We start from the raw sequence: 11,259 nt of genomic DNA on the forward strand, positions 1-11,259 counted from the left end.
TCGAGTTCAGCTAAAACCAATCTCAAGTTAAACAAATTGATTACGATTAACTTGACTTGTCTACCTCCATACCGAAGCTAGCTAGTTCTTTTTAAACGAATGTTAAGTGACAAACCATAGGGACTTTTCGCAATTTTGTTAATTATAAAATTGTTGTATCCTTTAATCCTTTCCTGCCAAAAAAGAAAAGCAATACTAAAAAAAAAGGAAATTAAAAACTATAATACGTGGACGGCAGGATTCGAACCTGCGCGGGCAAAGCCCACATGATTTCTAGTCATGCCCGATAACCACTCCGGCACGTCCACCCTATGCACTTTATTCTACATCTAACTATTTAATACCATATAAATGTAGAATTTTAATGTTAAAAAACTATAATTCCTTTTTTTTTTTTCTTTCTGTTTCAATAGAAAAAACCTTATAGATAAGTAAAGTATTCCAATAATAAGAAAATAGTTATTTTGTAATGTACTATTAGTTTTTGGAATTTGTGAGTTTAATAAAGTGTTTATATGTCATATATCTATCTATGGAGTATATAACATTATTAAGTGATTGGTTTATGAACATAGCCAAGTTGAGTCAACAAAAAATGTTCGACTTCAGCTAAAAGTGTTCGACTCAAAGACTCATCATCATTTCGTATGAACTCTTTTCACATTAAATTTGATGGATATTGTTAATATGAATGAAAATTATAAGAAAAACATTGGAATGCAAATAAAATAAACAAATCCTATGTATTAGGTTTTAGACATATAACAATACTCATTTAGCCAATTTACAACCCCTTAGCCATGTTTTCATTGAGCTTATTTAACAAACAGAAATGTTGAGTACTTTTTCATCAATGTTTGGGTATGAAAATAACAGGTTGAATGTATTGATTTTAAAGCAGAGAGATTTATGTGTGTGTCCCCACTAGATGCTTTATTTATTCACCCTCTTGTAGATGATTTTTAATTCTTTCTACATAATCTGCCTACTATACGTATTATATGTCCACCACAATCTAAACCTCTTACCTACATTGTCTCTTTAAGTATATGGCCATTTCTTATTTAGTTGTGTAAAGGGGTTACGATGTTTTCCATAATTATATCTATTTACTCATCTCCTGTCTCATGCTCATTTTATTTATTTTGATAAGCGTTTGAATATGTTTCAGTTTTGATAAGCCACAAAACATAATGGCTAATAACAAAAAGAGAAATTTGAGATCAAAGATATTGGTATTGGAAGGGATTTTAATGTTCCTTTAAAGACTCATATTGATGAGGTTTTTATTCTTTTTCAGTAACAGCTTAAGAATGAGATACTCCAACTTTTAAGTTATTTCATAAGGTTATCATATCCGATGTGATAAAGTGAGTACTTTTTTTTTGTCATTGATGATGTTTAAAAAATTCTTTGTTAATATAATTATAATAAATTGTTTATGTTAGGTTCGAATTAACTCGTAGTGTAGCCGTTTGCTATCCACTATTTTACACAAATTGGGGCGTAGGTGTTTGTGAAGTTAACTAAAGATGAAAAGAATGAGTGTTGTGAATATAAAGGTAATACTTTGGTTTATAAGGTCATGAGCAAACTTTATATGCTTTTTATTTGTAAAATTTACTTTTATATATGTAAATTTGATCTTGTAATCTTCAAAATGGTTTTTGGTCTCTACTTCATGCAATGGTGCATTGGAATACTTTATTATGCATACCGAGAACTTCCAAATGTAACTTCGTATGATTAAGTTATGATTTTTTGAAGTTTCAACGCAATTGTGTTAACACCGAAATCAAATTTTAAATCGGCTGATTGTTAGCCGAAACAATCTAAATGAGAGTTGAAAATCTATTGAATATGAACTAGTCAATATAAAACAATCGACAATAGAGTTCGTAAGAAGGAATTATGAAATTCGTATGGACTTTAACAACCTAAAATTGATAAGCACCATCAACACCTCTTACCTGTTTCACCGAGATCCACCTGCATCCAGAACCACAAGGCTTGATCGGAACTACCCATCGATACTACATCCACCCGAAACCATCAATGGGAACAAACCTTCAAACCACCGAAAATTCCCAAACACCCTCTGAGCTTCGGCTGGAAGAAAAAAAAAACAAAAGAGGATTTTTTTTTTTTTTTTTTTTTTTTTTTTTTTTGAATCTCGAACACTAGAAGAAGAAAGAAGAAGAAACAAGAAAAAGGCCTTCAAAAATTACCAAACACCTACCCTATACCAGTGACTTTCGAGCAAAGAAGAAGGGAGAAATATTTCTTTTTCTTGTGTAATTGAGACCCGAGACCGAGAAACTGTTGTTGCCTTCGGTTTTACCTCCACCCGAGACCTCTCGCAGCACCTCACTTATGAGACCACCACCCTAGAAGAGATTACAATCGTCACAAACACTATCAATCTTCATCTTCTCCATCGAAAACACTTGCAACAAAAAGGAAACAGGAAAAGAAAATAAAACAGAAAAGAGAGTTAAAGATCTTGTGAATATGAACCTATCAATATAAAACAGTCAACAACAGGATTCCTATGAAGAAATTATGAATTTCGTACGGACTTTAAAAAATATAACTTTAAAAATAAAGTGAGAATTAGTCGACGGTGTATAAATAAAAGTTGTAGATCTCATCAATAGCTACGTGTGGATACAAAGAATGTCAAAAATGGAGCTCGTATGAAAAAAAAAATATGAATTTAAAATAATAATAAAAAAATTGTGCACACCGATAGGAAGCAAACACTTCTGACAGACGACGTGGCCCACAACAATTTTGTAACACCTGCAGATTCGGGCTAGTCAATTTAGAGACAATAAGCATAAAAAAAATGACTTTTTGATGGAAGATTATTTAGAATAAATGATGTTAAATAAGTTTTAGTATATGTTATAAGGATTCTGTATATATAAAGAACGCTAAAATCCGAGTTATAACGAAGAAGTTATGGCCTGTCGAAGTTTAGTGACAAAACCGGCACGACACCGGGAATCATATAAAGTGATTTTACGATAAAATACTTTTTAGCCTTAGGGGTCTAAATAAAAGTTGTATAGTATGTCTCCACCTACGTGTGGATATAAAGAACGTCAAAAACGGAGCTCGTATGCAAAAGTTATGATCTTCCGAAGATACAATTGTCTGAGAGCATGACACGTGTCAGAAACCCTAATCTAACTGGGCTCACGACGTGAGCATGTTTTCTCACGATGTGAGGAGTCAAACGGACACTAATCGAGGCTAGAAAACACCAAGGAAGGCTACGATGACTCTTGGAAGCTCACGACGTGAGCATATCATTCTCATGACGTGAGAAGTCATTCGGACAGCTTTCAAAGCTATGAACGCATATGCCGAAGCTACGAGGTGATACATCCATGGCTCATGACGTGAAAGAGCTCAAAACTGTCTATAATAGCAAATTCGACCATTTCATTCCTTACACCTAAACTTTCTTTTTCTCTCTCGTTTGCTAAAGGCGTTCCGCATCCCGAGCCCGACGATCACGAACCACTGACCGTTTCTAGTTAGATTCTATCCAATCACGTTACTAATGTGAGTGTATAGTTACTTTCATCTTACACATAGATATGAAGTATTTAATATAAATTACGTGCTATGTGTGCATATTATTTGTGTTCCTGATATCTATGCAGGATGAATAACTTATACATTTTTAAATGATTTAAACTGCATATGTATTTTATATCTACAAATATGTTGGGCAGAACATAGGTTATATCTACGAATATATTGGGTAGAACATGGGTAGATAAATAATGAAGGATGGAAGACGATATAGATGAATATTGGCAGTTGCACCATAACCCATAGGTGTTTTTGATTTACGTGTTCACCAGATGTAGTCAAAATATTATGGCAGTTGCACCTAAAGGATAATATCGGCAGCTGAGCCTAATAGAGAACATCATAATCCTAACAGTTGCGCCTAAAAGATAATATTGGCAGTTGTTCCTAATAGAGAATGTCATAATCCTGACAGATGTGCCTAAATGATAATATTGGTGGTTGTGCCTAATAGATAGCATTGACAGTTGTGTCATAAGTAACGATGGACTCTGTGTCTATTTCTTAGGAGAATCCTTAGGAATGAAAAGTGAATGATATATGATTCTTAAGATAGGTACTTAAGAAATAAAGAAGATAATGGGGATGGGTAATTGGGTTGATTGGTTGACGATTACATATAATAATTAAATATTTGTGGGTTAAAAACCCTATATGCTCACCAAGTTTCCCAACCTGACCCACTCAGTTTATTTGTATCACAGGTGTCAATACGAAGCTATATTACACTGAGAGATTAAAAGAGACGTAGATCACTAGTGTAAATAAAAGTAAGGTCTATTAATTCTTATGTTTTTGTATTGATATTGACATCCCAATGTTTTAAAATGAATAAAATACATTTCTTCGAAAATGCTTTGATAATGTATTTATCATATTTTTTTGGGAACAAATTCCGCAACATTTTTCTTTAAAAATGAATACTTTGATTTTCAAATAAGCTAAATAAATTTTTAAAATGACCGTGAATTAGGGGATGTCACAGATTTCTCCATGTGTCAGTACCAAACGAAGCCATGTCACCATCCCCAACAAAGGGCGCAGAATGCCCAGACCAGATGTGTGGCACGCACCTCTTTCCAACCCAATATAATCTTGGATTTTCAACTCATTTCCACACCAATTCCACCAATTCCAAGTCATTATACCAATTGATCTACTTACAACAATGATGTTTAGACTGGATTTAGTTAGGTGTTTAACATGGGATTTTCAAACAATATACTTTGTATACCAAATAGACCCTACCTCCGATATGATCCTACTTGGTTATTCATTACTTGATAGATCATGTAGACATTAGAATCAATGATAAAATTAGACTATCATTAGTCACAAGGAACATTAGTTTGAGACTCGATATTAATCATACTTAGGTCACATTAAAAGGAAAACTAAGGTGTTAAGCGAAGCTCTTCCCAAATCACCAAGCAATCCACCTAAGTCAAGCGAGTGCATAGTTACTTTCATCTTACACATAGATATGACGTATATAGATAATTAAATGATATATGTGGATATTATCTACAATATGTGTTGGATGAACATGTATGACACGATTTTACTTGATTTAATTATATAAATACTTTCATACTTTATATATATATATATATATATATATATATATATATATATATATATATATATATATATATATCGGGTATGATGGGCAATCAGAGATAGGATAGTAGAGATGATTAGAAGATTCCATGACTTTTACTTATGATGATTGTGATATATTCATCTAACGGAGTATAGATGATGACCATAGACTATTCTAAACATTCTAGTAGAACACTGACAGGTTCACAACCTCTAGGTGATGAACTACTTGCTCATGCGGTGTACTCTACGATCATGTATTCTGAAGAAATCTCTAAAGTAGTATTGTCTATGAGATGTTAGTGATGATCCTTAGGACAAGTCCTTAGCCATATAAGAAAATGTGATGGCCCTTAGGATAGGTCCATAAGAGATGAATATATATGTGAAAATGGGGATGGGTAATCGGGTTAATTGTTTGATATGAATTATAATTATTATGGGTTAAAACCCTTATGTACTCACCAGATTTCATAACCTGGCCTACTAAGTTTTTTTGTATCATAGGTAGCGGTACGAAGGTACTTGGAAAATAACATACATATTTGCTGAAGGTTTCTAGGAGTTGTATGTCATTAGTCTAAGATGTTATATAAAATGTTAAGGCTAGTTTATGATTATGTTTCTGTATCACTATGACATTCTAAGTTTCTAATGAATAACATTTCTTCGGAAATACTTTTATGGCACAAATTCCGCACTTATAAAATACCATGTTTTCAAATAATAAAATTTCTTTTCTGGCAGAGAAAGTTGGGGATGTCACATAATTGTCATTAAATACCCTAAAACCGTTAAAAATGTGCATCCTACTAAGCCTGGTGCGGCCCGTTCCCTCCACGCTTCTCAGATAATTTCTCGATTTCCGATGTTCAATTTCAGCTTCAAACGTTAATAACTTCTTCCTTCTAGCTTCGTTTTTAGTGATATTGATGGATTTTGAACATAACAAAATCCTATGTGATCATGCAACCCTAATTGCTTTGGATCTAAGTTTTTATCTAGTTATACATACAAATAGATCTTCCAAAGCAATAACCCTAATACTAGCATACAATTTCGAAAAACAATATGAAACTAGGGTTAGAATGTTACCTTACTTGTTATCTCGTTATAACAAGGATTCCACGGATGATCTTGACTCTTGAAAGCTTAGTGCTCCAATCGTTGCACCTCTAATGGAATCACAAACACCAAAAGCAAAGGATGAGTGAGAAAGAGATCATAATTTCAACTAGGGTTTCTCTTAGAAGCAGTGGTCGAAATTAGGAGGTCAGGGGGTCTTTAAATAACTGTGGCTGCTAGGGTTTTCAGGTGGAAACCCTAATCCTTTCTTAGGCTCCAAGCAGTCCATGAATCCTCCTTCTACAAGGCCTTGGACAATTTCTATAAGGCCTCTTATAGATTTCGTCCAACCCTTTCCAAGGGAGTCCATCAGCCCAGTTTACAACTATCAATGATTTACAAAACCAGTCCTCGTACTTTTAATCAGTTCCTTTAATCCTAAAATTAATACCAAATTAATTTATGATTAAATACTAATTAAATAATATGATTTCTAATCAAAATATTATTTTTATAATATATTAATAAATCACTAAATAACCTCTCTCTCTCTCTAAAAGTCATCATGTCAAGTTGCTATGGTGAAAGCAACCCAAAAGGACCATGCTACTATGAAATCAAGTACATACCAATTATAGTTATGGGCTTAGACACCTAATCCAACAGTCTCTAACTTGGATAAGTCTAAGAACTATAATTGCAAGTATCTCTTCAGAATCTGATTAGCAATCATAGCTTTCAAAATCCGTTGTCGAACTTTGACATAGTCAATGACACGTCCTTTAGATAAGGGATCATATAATCCTCTATTCTGCAAGATATCGTGTAGACAAAGACATGGAACATAATCATTCTCAATTTCTAACAGTTTGTTTCCCGATTTCTGATTTTTCTAACATGGAACTTAATTGAACACGTCAATTCAGTCTTGACTGGGCCTGACACATAAGTCAACACAAAATCATTGAAGGGCCCAAAATATAGCTTTTACCCCTTAGGATAAAAGGAATAGATAAACTTTGACTTATATGATTGTACTATTTACTTATAAAATTGTACACAACAATACATTTTATAACATCAATTTACTGATGCGTTTACACACTATCAATGCACAACCAACTCGTAAACCCAACTCATATATCTCGGTTTAAAGATTATACGTTATTATCGTCTCACAGTCAATTGTGATAAATTCCATGAAGTGATTCAAATGAGCATCAGCTTAATCCAATACTCAAATCCTATTTCAAGAGTACTCATGAACATTGCAGCAAACCTTTGCTATGTCTATGCACTTAGACAATCTACAAGCCAATTCATGACAACCGTACTTTATTACTTACTTCCAAAGTATGATTGACTGTGGATAATTTGAACAATCCAATTATTCAGGAAGTAAAACATGCAAAAGTGAAACACAAAATAAACAATTGACCAAAGGTAGTAAACTTTACTCATAAATAAATCTTCCATTACTTAATCATCAAATGTCAATTACATTTAAATTGTTACAAGTTTCTAAATATCTATCTAATCACTAAAACTAATATCATCCCTCATACCAATGCTCCTTGCATGTTGAATGTGCTTAATCATACTCAGGCCCTTTGTGAGGGGATCTGCAAGATTCTCTTCTGACGATACCCTCTTGACCACAATGAGCCCTTCTTCTACACGATGTCTGATAAAATGATATTTCTGTCGATATGCCTAGATCTGCCATGTTCCATTAGTTCCTTGGTCAAGGCAACCGCTCATTCATTATCACATAAAATTTCCATAGGCTCCTTTATGGCTGACACAATTCCAAGGTCTCCAATGAATTTCTTCAACCATATAGCCTCCTTTGACACTTCGCTCACAGCCATGTACTCTAATTTTCACGTTAAATCAGTCACGGTATCCTTCTTGGAGCTTTTCCATGTAACTGCTCCTCTATTGAGGTTAAACACTCAGTCTGACTAAGAACGGAAGTTGTCTTGGTCGTTCTGAAAGTTTACGTCACTATACCCTGTCACTCTCAACTCATCACTTCCACCAACGACAAGGAACCAATCCTTAGTCCTTCGTAGATACTTAAGAATGTTCTTAACTGCTGTCCAATGAGCTTTAATCGGGTTCCCTTGATATCGACTTACCATGCTCAACGCAAAAGCCACATCAGGGCGAGTACATGTCATAGCGTACATGATCAAGCCAACGATAGAAGCATATGGCACTCGACTCATTTCCACTATCTCGACATCGGTACGCGGACTCAAGTCTTACTCAGCTTGGTATTACTCTGGATTTCTAACTCCCCTTTCTTGGAATTGTCCATGCTAAAATGTTTTAGCACCTTTTCCAAGTAAGTACTTTGACTAAGTCCAATTAGTCTTTTACTCCTATTTCTCAAAATCCTTATCCTTAGAATATAAGCAACTTCCCCTAGATCCTTCATAGCGAAACACTTTCCAAGCCAGGACTTAACTTCCTGTAAGGTTGGAACGTCGTTTCCTATGAGAAGTATGTAATCGACATACAAAACTAGAAAGCTAACTACACTCCCACTAGCTTTAACATACACACAAGATTCATCCTCACTCCTAGAGAAACCAAACTCTTTGACTTTATCATCGAAGCAAAGATTCCATCCACGAGATGCTTACTTCAATCCATAGATGGATTTCTCAAGCTTTCACACTCTATTAGGATATTTATCATCCATAAAACCTTATGGTTGACACATGTAAACATCTTCAGCTAGCTTCCCATTAACGAAAGTGGTTTTGACATCCATCTTCCAAATTTCATAATCATAAAACACAGTGATTGCTAACATAACCCTAATAGACTTGATCTTGGCCACTGGTGAGAAGGTCTCATCATAGTCAACCCTTGGGGTTTGAGCAAAGCCCTTCACAACCATTCGTGCCTTGAATGTGTTTACCTTTTCATCCATGTCGGTCTTCTTCTTTAAGATCCATTTTCACCCAATTGTCTTGCAACCTAGTACATTGTCAACCAAGTTCCAAATTTGATTGTCATACATGGATTGGATCTTGCTGTATATTGCCTCTTTCCATTTTGTAGACTGAGGGCCTGACATGGATTCCATGTATTTAGTAGGCTCATCCAAATTTACTAGTGTACTATCACTGATATATGTATCACCTTCCGTAGTAATATGGAAACCATAAAATTTTGGTGCCATTCTAACTTGTGTGGAACGTAGAAGAGGTAATGACTTGCCAATCGGTTCAACAGAAATCTCTTCCCTTGGTTGAACGCTAGTGTTAAAGGTTCCTCCATCGCTTTATTTATGAATATCTTCAAGATCAATTGTCCTCTCACTGTCCACTTGGCATATGAGTTCTCTCTCATGGAAAACCCCTCTCTTTGCTACAAAGACCATGTTATCACTAGGTCTATAGAAAAGATATCCAAAGGATTTATGTGGGTAGCTGACAAAAATACACCGCTCACTTCAAGGTTCAAGCTTGTCGTCAGTCTCTCGTCTTATGAAAGCTTCACAACCCTAAACATTGATATGTGCCAACGAGGGAACATTCCCTATCCACATCTCGTGAGATGTTTTGTCAACCTTCTTTGTCAGGACTAGATTAAGGATATGGGCGGCAGTCTCTAAGGCATACCCCCAAAATGATATCGAAAGCGAAGCTCAAATCATCATAGGACGAACCATGTCCAACAAGGTTCGCTTACACCTCTCAACTACACCATTCAGTTGCAGTGTCCTAGGAAGTGTCAATTGTGAAACAATTACACATTCCTTAAGATAGTCATGGAACTCGATATTAAGATACTTACCACCCCCATCGGATCTGAGCATCTTTATCTTCCTGCCCAATTGATTCTCTACTTCTTGCTTAAAATTTTTTAACTTTTCAAAGGTTTCTAACTTATGCTTGATTTAGTAGATATATCCATATCTGCTATAATCACTGGTAAAAGTCACATAGAAGCGGTTAACATCCCTTGTGGTAGATTTGAAGGGCCCACAAGCATTTGTGTGTATGAGATCCAACAATCCCTCACCTCTTTCACAAGTACTAGTGAAAGTTGATTTTGTCATCCTCACAAGTAAAAAAGACTCGCACGAGTCATCTGACCTAAGGTCAAATGACTCCAACACTCCATTCTTTTGGAGTTGGGCTATGTGCTTCTTGTTGACATGTCCAAGACGACAATTCCACAAGCACACCTTGTCTAAACCATTAGACGAATCAATATGTAACACATTATTTCCTAAGTTATCTACAACCATCACAGTTTCATATACACTATTACATGGCAATGCTTCAAAATAAAATAACTCATTATAATAAGCATTAATACAACTAATTTCATTATTAAACGAAAATCTAAAACCTTGACTGTATAAACTATGAAAGGAAATAATATTCCTTGTCATTTCTGACGGGTATCAACAATCATTCAAATCTAAACCTAACCCACTACTAAGCACTAAAGAATAAACTTCGAACTTGGTAACAGGAGATGATTTCCTATTTCCCATTATCAGGTTCATCTTCCCATGCTCCACATCCCTACTTCTTCTTAGTCCCTGCAAATCAGAATAAATGTGAAAACAACATCCTGTATCAAGGACCTAAGAACTAGCATGTGATGAGTTTTTAGATATAATAGTATAAATAGCTACAAAGGTGGGCTTTATCTTCCCATCATTGATGTCTTGAAAGTACTTTGGCAAGCTTCTCTTCCAATGCCCTTGTCTTGGAAATAGAAGCACGTTGCTTCCTTCGGATCGGAAGAGGAAGGAGTGGAACTAGACTTTGCTTTGGATCCACTAGCGGACCCTTCATGGGATTTTCCCTTCCAATTCGATTTAGAGGGAGCTTTCCTCTTCTTCTCTTTTCCTTTTCCAATGGCTAGGACAGGAGTGGCAGCAGTAGGAATAGGAACAACACTTTTCTCTTTTAAACCACTTTCAGCAGCTCTAAGTAAACCTTGAAGTTTGCT

General features: G+C 35.1%; 1 non-coding gene across 1 annotated transcript; it reads right to left on the bottom strand.

Annotated features, from left to right (window-relative positions):
• Positions 1-226: 226 nt before the first annotated feature.
• TRNAS-AGA (transfer RNA serine (anticodon AGA)) lies at positions 227-308 on the bottom strand. Its single transcript has one exon. It is a non-coding gene; the product is annotated as a tRNA-Ser (tRNA).
• Positions 309-11,259: the final 10,951 nt, after the last annotated feature.

Source organism: Lactuca saligna, chromosome 8 (genome assembly GCF_052625555.1).
Source record: "Lactuca saligna cultivar CGN05327 chromosome 8, ASM5262555v1, whole genome shotgun sequence".
In the NCBI taxonomy this organism is placed as follows: domain Eukaryota; kingdom Viridiplantae; phylum Streptophyta; class Magnoliopsida; order Asterales; family Asteraceae; genus Lactuca; species Lactuca saligna.